Raw genomic sequence first — 12,617 nt, 5'->3', positions numbered from 1 at the left:
ACTGAATAGGTACCAATGACATTCATTGTGAGTTGTAAAAATTGAGTGTGTATATGTATCCCTAGTATTGGAAACAAAATATGGTAAATTTGAACTATATGGATGATATATCTACTTGTGGTATTATTATCCTTTCAACACATGATTGGTAAATCCAAATCCATAATGTATTCATAATAGACTAGTGAATGTTTGTGCATTAGAGTTCTCATAGTTTTTATAGGAGGATTTTACTGAAATACCAATTTAATGTGTTTGGGGATTTTTAATTAATTTAATTTTAAATACTAGCTAATATGTTGTAGTTGAATTCTAGTCACTTGCAATTGGTTTATCTTATTTAGAGAAAGGTCAAATAGTTTATCTAATTATTTAAATTATCTATTTCAAAGTCATTTTGGGAAAGTGAATTTATGTAATGAAAAAAAAACCACATTTCATGTTTTGAAGAACAAGGATTTTACTCCAAAATACATTGGAGAATTTTATTTTTCTCAGTATGTTTGATCTTGTTGTCAAATTTGCACATGGATCATCTCATTAGATTCATGTTAGGTTTATTCATCTTCACCAAATATTTCATTTGATTTGGTGGAGTCTTTATTTATTTTATCCATTTCTTTATTTTTATCATTCATACAAGGTAGAGATCTTCATATATTTTGATTCATTTCATCTTTTTGAATGAGGTGATTTTGTATTAGTTTGTGGACTAAGAACTAATATTTCCTCACATTCTCAATTGTTTCCTCTACCAGGTATGATGAGTGTGAGTGCCTTTTGTTTGCCCATGTGGGGTTTAAAGCTTTTAATTTCTGTTATGCTATCAAATTCATGTGAAGTGCCCGGATCCAAGATTTCATTTGAAATGTGCAATGTTGGATATTTTTGTCATCACCTTATTTTGTGTGCCACTTGGAACATGTCAGTCACCATATTTGGCTTGATTTGAGTTATGAATTAGTATTCTATAATACAAAGAGTAGGATCATGGAATCAAAATGATTAGAGGACATTCTAGATGTTTTTGTAATTCAATCCAAAAGTGGTCCTCCCATGTTAATTTGTTAATTTTTTCCCATTGTAGGGTTTTTCTAGAACTTGAGTATTTGGTTATTTTTTACATATCCTATGCCTTCCTCATATTATAATGAGATTATTGATGAAATCTATGAGAATCTATGCTCTTTGAAAAGTGGTTGATTAAGCTATGTGTTGTTGCATCTTTTTATGGTTTTCACTCGGTTGTTTTCCTTGAGTGTTTTAGAGATGATATATCCTCCTTGTTGTGTTTTCCTATATTTAGGCACCTTTCATGCTTTTGATTGAACTCACATGCAAGATGTGGATGTTTTTTGTTTGAGACTACACCTAGGCATATAGTTTATCCATATTCCTACATCTAGGTCTAAGTGACCCTTACTCTTAGTGTTTGATACTAATATAGTTTATTGTGTTTTTTTTAATTTTATCTCCAACCAAACATCTCAATAAATTACCTAATCTCATATTCACCACCTCTATTTTTTCATTGGTTTGCGGATGAAAATTATAACCAAACGTCAAATTAGTATTCATTTTCCTCTAAAGTGTACTCCAAAAAAACCCCACAAACTTACTATCCCTATTTGAAACTATATTCCTTGGTAATCCATGCAATATTACAATCTCCCTAAAGAACAATATTCTACATATACTACATTTGAAGTCTTCTTACAATGAACGAAATGTGTCATTTTAGATAACCTATCTACCACCATGGACATAGAATCATTTCTTCTTTGTGTTTTAGTTAATCCCACAAAAAAAAAAAAAAACCATGTTAGTGTCCTCCCAACATTTTCTAGGTATAACTAACGGTGTATACAATCCCACATTTTGGCTAATACCTTTGACAAATTAAAATATTTTTCAACATTGTACATATCTTGGAAAATTTGTATGAATCTATAGCCAATAAAATATTTCACTTACCAAACTCAATGTCTTATCAATAAAAAAATGTCTTGCAAGTCCTCCATTACATTTTTCCTTGATCAAGTATCCCTTATTGATCCTTTAGGTATGCATAACTAAAATCCTTTGAATAAATCATCATCCTAAATGAAGTAATCCAACAATTTACTTTTATCAACTACCATAGGTTTGTTACAAGTTTTACATAGTTATTCAAAATCATGATTATCCTTGTACAAATTCTTCAATTTATCAAACTCTAGAACTTCCACTCTCATCTCTATCAAGAAATTCATTCTCATACTTTATGAATCAGATACCGTATTTGTCTATCTACTCATATATTTGAAAACAAAAGTATAACTCTTCAAGAACTCAACTCAATACATGTGTCTTGATTCAACTTACCTTGAGTACTCAAATATTTTATTTCTTTATGGTTAGTGTACACCAAAGATGCCTTCAATAATAAATAATGTCTCCACTTCTTTAAAGCTTTAACTATGACACTAAATTCCTAGTCACAAACTAAGTAACTTCTCTTGACATCATCAAACTTCTCACTATTAAAAAAACATGTCTACATTCCTAACTCAAAATTTTTCTAATTACATTTCCACTTGATCACATTCCACTTGAAAAATATTAGTGAAATTAGGTAAACCCAACACTAGTTTTCTGCTAAAGTTTTTTCCTTTAATAATTCAAAACTCTTTTCTTCTTAATGTATCCACTTAAAATATTTATTATCACTCTCATAGTTTCTATCATAGGATTGCAAACTAAATTGAAATTCTTAATAAACTTTTGGTAAAAACTAGCCAAGCCATGAAAGATCTAACTTCTCCAACATTATTAGGTTTGGGTCATTCAATAATTTATGTAACCTCCTCAGGTCCATCTTCAATCCTTTAGCCAAAATCACAAATCCAAGATACTCTAACTCCTCCTTCATGAAAGTACATTGCTTGATATTGATTGACAACTTCTCTTCATTTGATATCTATATTACTTATCTCAAATGCATCAAATGTTCTTCCATACTCTTACTAAAAATAATAATATCATCTAAATAGTAAATCATAATTTTGCTTAATAATTCCATTAATACCTCATTCATTAGCCTTGTAAAAGTGTCAGCCCCACTAGTCAAACTAAAAGACATGACCAACCACACATACAAACCCTCATTAGTTTTGAAAAATTAGTCTTCCATTCATCTCCTTCTCTAAGTTAATCTGGTGATAATCGCTCTTCAAATCAACTTTGGTAAAATAACTTGCACCAATTAAACAAGCCATTATGTCACCCGTACTAGGTAAACAAAATCTATACTTAACTTTGATTTTTCTTATGGCTCTAGAATCAATACATATTCTCCATTTTCTATTCCTCTTAGGTTCCAATACTATAGGTACTCAACAAGGACTCAAACTCTGTATCTTCAATCTTTTCTACAGTAATATTTACATGTGTTTATTCAATTCTTCATTCTTTGTAGCTATTTCTATGTAGTACATTATTTAGTAACATTTCTCCTAGAATTAGATCCTTACAATAATTAATACTCATAATGTTAGGTAATCCATCAAGGACATTTTTTGAAATGGTTTATTCAAAGTATGTCAATAATTCCTTGAGTTCTACTAGTTTCTCATCCATTGCTCCCAAATTTGATTTATTAGGAATCAAATAAACACACATACTCTCCTTCTTAAAGTAATCTAGGAATTTTCTTACTTAAACTAAAAAACCTTTAGTCTAGTATAATTTACACTCTTAGAATCTTTTATAAAAGGAAACAATACTTTCTTTAACTCATTAACCACAATAGTATATTTATTCAATCTACTATCATGCATTTCTTGTCTACCATTATGTCATGATCTACCTAACAAGATGTGAAAACAATCCATTCACATAATATCAAAAGGAATTCACCATGATATGAACCAATATTCAATTTCACAACACATTGTTAGCTTACTAAAACCTTGTGATCATCTATTAGGATTATTAGACAAAAATATAACAATTACATGCAAATATAACCAATAATTAAAAGGAATAAAGAACATAGAAATAGAATAGAAGACATGAATATTTAACATGTTTCACCCAATCTTGGGCTAGATCCACCAAACATAGAGTCCAATATTCTTATCCAATAATTCAACTTGATTACAATTTGTTTTAGATTAATGCAAAAATAGGTTTTGAGGGGACCTAAAACCTTTTACAAAAACATAAGATATACAGGAAGTATCACTAGGTTCTACAAGGACCTGAAACCTAAAGTTCACAACAAAGAATCAAAAAACCAAGTTTTTACAAGGACTTAAAACCATAATTTAAATAAAGTACTAACCCAGGTTTTACAAGGACCTGGAAGTTGGAGTTTTAGATTACAATTTGTTATACCTTGAAACTGAATATTGTTGCAAGAAAGATACTAAATCATCATGTAAAAAAATCCCTAACCCTAATCCATTTTATACAAGATTTTTTTTGTTACAAAATTAGGTTATATTATGTCATCTAATAGAAAAAATAAGTCCCAACATGTTTCCCCTTGACCCTATCACAAGGGCACTTTGCCCACCAATTTTCCCACAAACCCCATAGAAAAATCTAGAGGAAGGGATCATGTTGATGGAAAAGGAAAAAAATTAACCTATGATTCTAATTAGGCTCCACAAAATAATAATCTCCAACTAGGAGATTAATTAGATTCCATAATAATAACATCATCCTTGATCCATTTAATCTTATATGGCTTTGAGTTCTTAATTATGGGAAACTACAAGTTGACACACAATTCCTTTGATGCTAGATTATCTCAACTTCCACTATCAATGATAACTTTGTTAGAATTCCCTAAAAATTTGAATCTAGTATTGAAAAAAATATTTCTCATCACTTGTTCTTGATTAGGTTCATTATAGACAAGGATCTTGTGACCATTAGGGCTTCTCTTATTTATATTTATTTATTGATTTAAGTGACTCTTCTCTCACAAATATATATTTCCTACTAATACTTATCTTCCAAATTGAATTCCAATGAGTGCACTCAAATGCTTTGTGACCTTCTTCCCCACATTTCAAACAAGTCCCTTTAAAGTAATTTATATCCTCTCATTTGTAACCATTACCTTTAGGTATTCATTTCCTCTTCCTCGGTATCATATTTATTTTTTCTTTTTGATTTTCCTCTATTCAGATAAAAGTAAGATTTACCTCCTAGAAATGATCTACCTCTAGCTCTCTAAAATCTCACATCTCAATTTTTTTCTATGTCCATGCCTTTTGTTTAACTTTTTTTCCACCCTAGATAAAATTGGTATGCTTCCTCAATGCTATCCATATTGACCCAACTGATTTCATCCTAAATAGATTTACACAAACCATATAGGTATCTTTCAATACTTTCAACCTCATCACCCATATATCATGCTTTGATATCCAACCTATAGAACTCTATGGAATATTTCTCCACATTAGACTTCTTCTTCTTTAGGCTCTAAATTTTCCTCAATAAGCTTGCTTGGTAATCATTGAAGTTTCCCTTCAATTTTTTCACCATCTTATCCCATGACTTGATCTTATCCTTTCTCATTCTTTGTGTATCTATCTATACATTTTCCACCCATAAAGATGTATTTCCTTTCAAATTAGTACTATAAATTTCCACCTTCTTGTCTACATTTGTACTCTCATAGTCTCATAATTTTCCATCTTAGTAGTCTAATCAAGAACTTAATCTTAATCTAGCTTACCATCATAATTAAGTGAAGTAAAATATGGTTTTTTATTAACCCTAATTTATGATCTCAAGAATATTTCATCTCCTTTCTCAGGTAAAGTTTCTTCAATCCTATAATTTCTTCTTCAATTCATCATCACTTATAATTCATTTAGTCTACCTCATCTTTGGGTAGTCTCCACAACTTCCAATCTACCTACTATCTATCTCAACATGTCCATAATACATGTATATTCTTCTCTCCTACCTTGAACCCTTTTTTCAACCCTCTACAATATAGGATAGATCTCAATTCTTCCACCATACAACCAAATCAACTTAGGAATTCACAATAATATATTTAATAGTCAACTCCACAAAGAAACACAACCTCTCTTTGATATTACTTGGTGCAGTCAAAGATGGAGGGACCTCAAAGAGATTTGTCCAATTATACAATAAGAGTAAACACAATGGAAAATAATAAGAAAATTGAGAGAATGGTTGAGATTAAATGTGATTTAATTGAAAATCACATTACAATTAGTTGGCAACATACATACCTTCATACATTCCAAACTATAATAGGCCTTCTTGATTATAATCTTTAGTAAGAGACCTTGGATCCAATTATAAGGATATATATCCTTAATATTATGATCACTATTATCCAGCCTTTGTAATGGAATACTTTTCATTATAATATATAGTCATTGCAACATGCAAGTCTACCTCAGAAATAGATTACATTCCCCAAGAATAAGAAATATATTATAATATATAGGTATGGTCCCAAATCGCAAGGAATACTTTTTATAAGTTATTTGAGAACTTATGGTTTGAGATTTGGTCCACAAATGATCTAAGAGCATAGAGATATGTACCACCAATATTTCCAATAGTACATTTCCATTTCAAGATCAATTCCATGAAAACCTATTCAAGAATAGGTAAGAATGTGCTACCTAAGAGAGAAAGATCATAACTCAAGAAAAAATTATCCAAATGAGTTGTGAATCTAGGAACATATCCAAGATAATTCTTTATTATGGTTTGATCATAATTTTTTAAAACTCAAATAGATAAATGATCACTGATACAATCATACAAATTATACATGCTGACAAATTAAACAAAGCATAGACATAATATTTTTGGTTGATGCAAGATTTCTCTAAACCCAAGATACTCCCCTGTTAACCTTTAGGGAATAATAGTTTCATTAGTATAATATCAATTATGATGTTCTCTTGTCTATCCCTATGAGTTTACTTTTAGTGGTTATAGTTTTATTTTACCATGGTTCATAGAATAGTTTGATTCTTTTTATATCAAGATCATGTCAAGTGAATTTGATTTTAATTTTATGTATTTTGTACTATCTAGCATAAAGGCAAGATTAATTTAGATGTACACATTAGTTTAAGATTCCCATTTTTAGCAATTTTCTCATTTTCTATGTTCCTGTACATATTTATTGTACTTCTTTGCATTCACCCAATCCTTCTACATATCTATGTAATATTGTTGTGCATTAATGTAGTATTTCTACATATTTATACTTATAGTCTTATATATGAATGACTATTTTATGATGCCATGAGTTTGGGTACAATTCAACTTTAGTTTGTATGCTCTTTACTCTTGTGGTGGTTTGTATGTATACAATGTCATTAAATGATCTTGCTATATTCATATTTTATTTGGTGTCTAAAATGAACATTTTATGGTCCACATCTAAGAACTAATCCAATCTTCTAAATTGTAAGCCAGTAACTATCATTAAAATTGGTCTTGTATAGATTTTTGGTTTTTCAAATATCTAGTGAGACTTCATGGGGAAATGTGTGTATCTATTTTTGTGGAACATTTAAGATTGACATGGAACCCTTACAAGTGCTTGAAGAATTTTGCTAGTACATGATCACATGATTGTCATCATCTTGTTCTTTATTAGTTATGAAATGTTATCTACATTAATGAACTTATGTAATTGATTTTTATATTTATAGAAAAAACTATTAGTGCATGCATTACCTTTTATTTTGAGGGTTCCATGTTAGGGAATTAGATTTGGTATCGGATCCAATATTCATACACTGTGAGGTTTGGTATATACATATCATTATTTTTGGCATGAATAATATGTGATTGTTTCCATATATAATGTTAGAAAATTAATCCCTCATTGCCTTAATATGTATTGTAAACATGTTTTATGTTGGATCTAATCCCTAAATTCTTTTTCTTTGAATGATGCCTCCTAGGAACTAATATGGTCGATGAAATCCCCATCAAGAAAACCATGAGGAGTAACCTTGCAATAAAGTGCATGAAGAAGAGGAATATTAAAAATATTTACAAGAGAATCACCATGAGGATCAAAGAGGTGCTCATAATGGTAATATCAAGAAATCCTAGTTATCTTGGTTTCTCTATGAGATTATTATTTAGTTGGGATCTTATTATGAGGCACCTCCCCATGGGGAGCCTTATTTATCTAATAATGGTTAATTAGAGGATAGAAGAGAGCATGAATATGAACATACCCTAAATATATTTAGATAATAGGAGAGATGATAGTGATGTATGGGAATTTTATCCATACATGACATATGAGAAACTTGATGAGGCAACATCTATCCACTTTGATGGATCATGTAGTGGCAGTGAGGCAAAGATTTAGCTCTTAGATCTTAGAAATTACTTATCTATGCACCCACATGTGAGAAAATCTAGAGATTAGTGATCCATTATTCACCTTGGGAATTTTATGTCTACTTGGTGGTGCATCTAGAGGAGAATACTTTGTAATAGGATATCACTAATATTTCATGAAAAATATTTTAGGAGTGGTTTCATGCATGTTTTACTATTTATTAATACCATTAAACACATGTCGATGAATTTCACCATTTTCATTAGGGGTCTACGTCAATAGACCAATATGAACACAAGTTTTATGAGCTAAGTAAGTATGCTAGTACACACACAATGAGACTTTTTGGGTACACTATTTCATTCAAGATCTTAATGTTTATAGTAGCGGGGATGACCGAATTCTCTAGTACAAGAATCTTATGGTCATCATGTTAGTTTCAAAAATATAAGATTTTCAAACCCTAAAGGTACACTATATCTTATACTTAGGTTTGATAATGAATTCTAACCAATGGATAGGAATTTTAAATATGATCCAATTTCCATATGCTTCTTCCTCAGTGTCATCAAGTAGGTGCACCTGATTGCTTAATACTTTATATTTACAATGTAAGGGTAGATTTTATTTTTATTACTTCTTGTTTAATCAATTTAAATTTTCATATGAATTGAAATTGACTTTTTCCTCTTCTACTTTATTCCTAATCTTAACTTCTTTATCTCCTATTTATAATTGAAACTATCTCTATGACTATTACTATCTTACTCTTAGAACTGGCTTGATATCTAACTTGCCTTGCTTCGATGTATCCTCTATTGCTCCTACTGTAAAATTGATTATGTTCTTGAATGTGTTTTATGAATTGAACCAATGCCTTCTTCTCCCTTGAGATGTAAAATCAATCTCCTTTTTGTAACCTACATATAACCTTGTGGATTTTTTTAAAACTCACCACTTGGATGAATCTATCAGCTAAACTAACATTTTAATATTACTCTACTACCACTTTCTACGATAATTAGTCTAAGTTTAAATTTTACTTAAAAATACCATTAATACAAGAATCATAAGGATATGAAAGTATCCAATGAATCTTTTTTATCAAATTACTATCACATTAAATAGTTTTTCATAAGAAAGTTTAAGATAGCCATTTCTTGGTTGAAATGAAACCATAAAGAAATGATCTAGAACAAAATATCCTTCCACAACACCAATTTCAAAAAAAGTATTCATTTATTATTGCTTTCAAAAGAAATTGTTAAAATTAATAAAAATGTATTACAATGTGAAGTCCCCTATTTTTTGGTCCCAATTTACCTTTTACAATAATAAGGGAGCAGTTGACACCACCAAGACTTTAGGTTACAAAATTCATTTCTTTTATGGTAAAAAATTGAAATAATTAATCATTTTATCAACAAGCATTTTTACAATTAATATTTCACACTCAAGTGATTGTCACATTTACATTATTGCCTCTAAAAAAATCCTTAATTAAACATATTCCTCAAATAATAATAATGTTGCATTTTTACATCATTTTCACACAACCTTTTTGATAAAAATTTAACCAAAACAATTCAAAATTACTTATTGTCACCTCCCAATATCTTTTCTTTAATTTTGTCTTCAACAAGAATAATTCCTCATGAAATTTTTATTTATGAATTTATTCACTTCGTGAAAATTGTATTGTTTCAACTAATTCATTACTCTTGCTTTATTCACATTCTTGAAAATAACTTCCCCTTATCACGAGCTAGAAAAATAGTCCATGCATATCCAACAATTTTTTCAATCATTACCCTATTAATAACTTATGTTTTTAGAGAATGGAGAGTGAAGTAGGGAGAAGCAAAAATTTAAATGGGGCTTTAGGCAAGAACTTGGAGATCACGGGCATCGGGGACCATCCCGCTGGTGCTGAGCAGGAAAAGGGGGGGCAAGATGCCGATGCATCCAAGGAAAGGGACCCATGGGAATTGCATCCACATCCAGGTGAGAAGATTCTTCCTCCCCCTCTGGCTGGAGGGTCTTCTAGGGCCAGGGGTCAGTGATCAAATCTTTTTGGGGTCAAACTGATAGGTAAGTCGACCTTTCCTAAAGTTATTGATAAATATGATAAGGAGAAGGGAACTTTCACTTTGGAAGTCCCCAAAGAAATCATAAGTCATAATATCCTTAGTATGGCATGTACTCTAGTGGAAAAATTCATTATTCCACATCCCAACATTGACCTAGTGAGGGTCTTCACAAGGAATAAATGGGAGCTGAAGGGGCATGTTGAGGTGATTGCTATGGACAAAGGGTTCATGTCATTTGGGTTTTCTTGCTTGGAGGACTATGCTAAAATCTTGTGTGTGGGAAATTGGTCTCTAGGGAGATCTACTCTAATCCTGCAGAAATGGACCTCTAATTTGGATCTCAACAATTACTTCCTTTCCGAGACCCCAGTTTGGATCAGATTGCTAGAACTTCCTCTTGAATATTGGTACAAGGATGTTTTTGATGGTATTGTGTAATCATTTGGAGAACTCCTTTCCATTGATCCTATCACAACAGCTAAGAAGAGGCTTACTTATACAAGGATTTGTGTTGGCATGGCAGAAGGCCAAGACATGCCCCAAGTCATCGAACTTCAGTCCCATTTGGGAAGTAGATTCCAAAATTGACTATGAGAGTGTCTATTTTGCGTGTTTTCACTACAAAAAGGTAGGCCACAAAGCAGACACGTACCCATTAGTAAAAGGCAAAGGTAAGGAGGGGAAGGGCCAAACCAAAGCTGACAAGAATACTACCAATGCTCCCAAAAAGGAATGGAAGAAGAAAGATACTTCAGACAAGAAAGCAGGGGAGTTAGTGGGGAAAGCTAATACTAATTTGGTAACAGATCCTTAAGCTAAGGTCTTAGCCCTCCAAGAGGTGGGTGCAAACTTAGATAAAGATATGAAGGAAAAACTTGATGGCACGATTTTCCTCCCTCACTTGAAGACAACTACTGTCATACTAGAAGAGGTTGGTAAGGGGGTGACTTAGGGGCCTCAGAAGGTACAAGAGGTGATGAATTATACCAATATGGAACCAGAGTTATCCTTTATCTTAGACTCTCTGGAGGAGCCAACGGTTGTCGATCCTCCTCTATCCCAAGAATCCAACACAAGCCCAGTCAAGAGGATAACCCCTAAGACTATGAACAGAATCATTGATCCTCTCTTAGCCACCTCACCAGGACATCTGGCCAAACTGGAGGCTTTTTTTGATGATTGCAAGGATGTTGATGATGCTCCCTGGTCTATGGTTAGATATAGAAAGAAGAAGAACCGTCATGATCATTCTCCTGCATCTCCAGCTACAACAAGGAGCAGAGTAAAAGATGATCTTGGCCTTATCTCCAGTCAGTTAGGTAGGAAAAGCAAGAACCAACTAAGAAAGGAGGAAATGAGAAGAAATTTAATGGATGGAATGCAACATACCATCCAAGAATCTTGTTCATTAGTCAAAGCATGAAGATCCTATCTTGGAACATCTGTGGTCTCAATGATAGCCAAAAACAAGAGATTGTAAGGAATATGATCAGGGACCAAAGGCCTGATGTCTTCTTAGTTCAGGAAACTAAGATGAGAAAGGAAAGTTTGGGGAACATTAAATTTAGCAATATCATGAGTAGTTTTGTTTTTGACTCAGAGGGTGCATCGAGGGGATTGCTAATTTTATACAATAACAAGCATTTTAAATTTGAACTAGAATATAATGAAGGTAGCATTCTCTTTTTTTGAGTCTATCATATGCATTCTGATGAAAGCTGGTTTTTGTTGAATCTTTATGCTCCCAACAATAAAAGAGAAAGAAATAATTATTGGTCTAAAGTTGGAGAGCTGGTGTAGTCCAATAAATTAAGGAAGGGCATAATAATGGGAGATTTCAATACTCCATTTGTGGATGAGGAGAAGATGGGAGGCTTGGCACCAGATTGGGAGAGTAAGCAGGACCTCTCAAGCTTTATTAATGGTTTGGCTTTTTTGGATTTGGATCTCTCGGGAGGTGGTTTTACTTGGTCTAACAAAAGAGTTGGTCAGGAGTGTATTTAGGTTAGGCTAGATAGAGCCTTAATATCCCCTAATTGGTTGTAATCTTTCTCATGTAAGTTATCTCTGCTTCCTAGAGTTGGCTCTAATCACTCTCCTATTTCACTGTTGGTTGTTCCTATTGAACCTAGAAGGAACTTCCCTTTTAAGTTTGAGAAAATGTGGAC

The sequence above is a fragment of the Cupressus sempervirens genome, chromosome 2, assembly GCF_028749045.1.
Source record: "Cupressus sempervirens isolate cs-2001-9-10 chromosome 2, ASM2874904v1, whole genome shotgun sequence".
Lineage (NCBI taxonomy): Eukaryota > Viridiplantae > Streptophyta > Pinopsida > Cupressales > Cupressaceae > Cupressus > Cupressus sempervirens.
This window is presented reverse-complemented; position numbering follows the sequence as displayed.